A 2,636-nucleotide genomic window follows, 5' to 3' on the forward strand; every position below is an offset into this window, starting at 1 on the left:
ATAAAGAATAGTTCATATGAGTAGTGGTTCATTTTCACTAATGGAAACAGCATCAGTATAAATACCATATTTACATACTGGTAATAGGCCCACAAATTATTACTCACTTGTTTTATAATCAGGGTAGAGCATTTAAAAACACTGTTTGTGTAGTTTAGCTATAGTATACAATTTTTTTATTTGTTTGTAAGGACATCCAATGAACGCAAGGGGGAGACATTTATCTTTTACATTTCTTCTTTTTCAGTGAACTTTTGCATTAGCAATGTGAAGCTGCTTTCATTCATTTTAAACAGACACTTATAGTAAGGTTTTTAGTTACCATGAAATAAATATGAACAATACTTTTACAGCATGTATTTATCTTAGCTTATGTTAATTTCATTAAAAAAATACTATTAGTCTATTACTTTGAAGTAACATGAACATTAATGGATAACTGTATTTTTATTATTTAACATCAAAAAAGATGCATAAATTCTAAATATATATGCTCACTGTTAGTTCATGTTAGTTCATGCATTAACTAATGTTAACAATTGAGACCTTAATGGAAAGTTTCAACAAAATCTGTTTATTAAAATCGAATTAAATGTGTAACATGTATAACTGTCCACACATTGGGATATTTTAAGAATCTTAGTAGTTCAAATATCCTGTCGATAAAATACACTACAGATCAGTAATTGAACAAAATGTCTGTGTCAGACTTTAAAAAAAAAAATGTAAGCAATTATGTTTTCAGAAAACATTTTACAAAATAACTTTGCTATAAGATACACTGTTCAAAATTAAGACAGAACCAATTCGGACACTTTCTGTATGTTCGAAATTATTGGATCATGTCTATTGTTACTGTACTATACTAGCCTACAAAACATCTGGCCCGTCAGTTTTATTTGTCATTTATTTTTTTCAGTTCTCTTCTTTTCTGAAACAGTCTTACTATAAAATGTAATTAATTAAAATAACCTTAAGCACCGGTATCATCATAATCATATAAAAAAGTATCTCTGATAAATTGTCATATCTTACAGATGGGGATAGTGTGACAAACTGAAAAAAAATAGTATTTTGCTATACTTCAAAGTCATTTCATTTAATATAAAAGGCTCATGCTGAATTTGATTAACACGATTTCTAAGGTAACTCCATTTCAGGAAATGACATCAGCACCCCATTTTTGAAGTTCATACAAAAGCAGTGTGAAACCTGATAGAAAGCATTGAAGTTTATTTTTGTTTAATCAAAGCAGCAGTTCTGGGAGTGACTGTGGATCAAGGTCCAAAGGCTTTGGTTAAGGGAGAGGGCAAAACTGTGTACCTGCCCTGCAAAGTGACTGGTCTGGGCTCTTCAGACTATATCCTTTGGTACCAAATAAAAGAGGGTGAAGCCCCATCGAGGCTACTCTATATCAATCAGGGAGGTATTATTACTCTTGATACCAACAATCCCCAAGCAAATGACTTCACCGTGGAAAAAACAAAGCTTTATGATCTAAAACTGAGAAACACTCAAAAGAGTCATGCTGCCGCTTACTTCTGCGCCTACTGGGACTCAAGCAGCCACAGTGAGAAGATGTACTCACATGCTGTACATGAACTATACTGGCAAATGTTGACTGCAAACATATACTTGCACTGTCATTTTCTGTTTAAGTTCCTAATTTGACTTGAGCTGTATATGCACAGGCTGGGTGGATGATCTTATTTTGATCTGTTTAATTACAATTGCCCTGGTGTTAATGGACACATTATACATGTTTCTATGAGTTTTTCGTACACACTATTATATTTGTGATTTTGGAATATTGCAAGTGTATCTAAGTTGTAACATGTCTCAACATTTTTTAAAAGACCAAATATGTCATTGTTATTTGTCTAGAGATGATGGGTATTTAAGGATTTGTAATGTTCAGTTTGATGAAGCACTTGCTTGAAATATCACTTGTCAGGGTTATTATAGTTAACTAAAAACTGAAATCATAAAATATTTATACATTTTTGTTCCTTAAAATACTTGGGAAAAAATCCCACTAAAATGAAATAAAATAAAAAACACACTTACTTTATTTCAGCCAAGGCAACATTTGTCATTTTCATTTAGTTTAATTTTGTGTAATAAAATAACTAAAACTAAAGCTGAAATAAAAATGAATAAAAACATATAAAGACAAACAAAAACCAATAAAACTGACAGAATAACAACAAAATTAATAAAGTATATCAAAATCTCAATGACACTAATATAGCACTGGTCCTTGTGTGGCGAAAATAAATTCTGGTAGCAGCAGTGTGCAGACTTTAAGCATTTCACTTGAGTTGTTTATCAAAAAATTGGAAAGGCCCTGCAAAAGGTACAAAATCTGGATAACTAAACAAATAGTCTATCTGAACAAATGCATGAATAGTATCATTTAAAATAGATTTTAGTATATCAGTTTATTTTTAGACTCTTTTCATCTACATATCCCAAATAATATATTTTATATATATATATATTTTAAGTTTTATTCAAAACCTTTTCACATTTGAATCCATACTATCCATTTTACAAAGAAAAAAGAAGAAGGGTGCTATTGAGGAAGAGGCAGCTTTATGACCCAAAACCTAATTGTTGTTTTAAATTACACGTGT

This window comes from Sinocyclocheilus grahami, unplaced genomic scaffold, assembly GCF_001515645.1.
Source record: "Sinocyclocheilus grahami isolate Dianchi unplaced genomic scaffold, SAMN03320097.WGS_v1.1 scaffold5.1, whole genome shotgun sequence".
NCBI classification, from domain to species: Eukaryota; Metazoa; Chordata; class Actinopteri; order Cypriniformes; family Cyprinidae; genus Sinocyclocheilus; species Sinocyclocheilus grahami.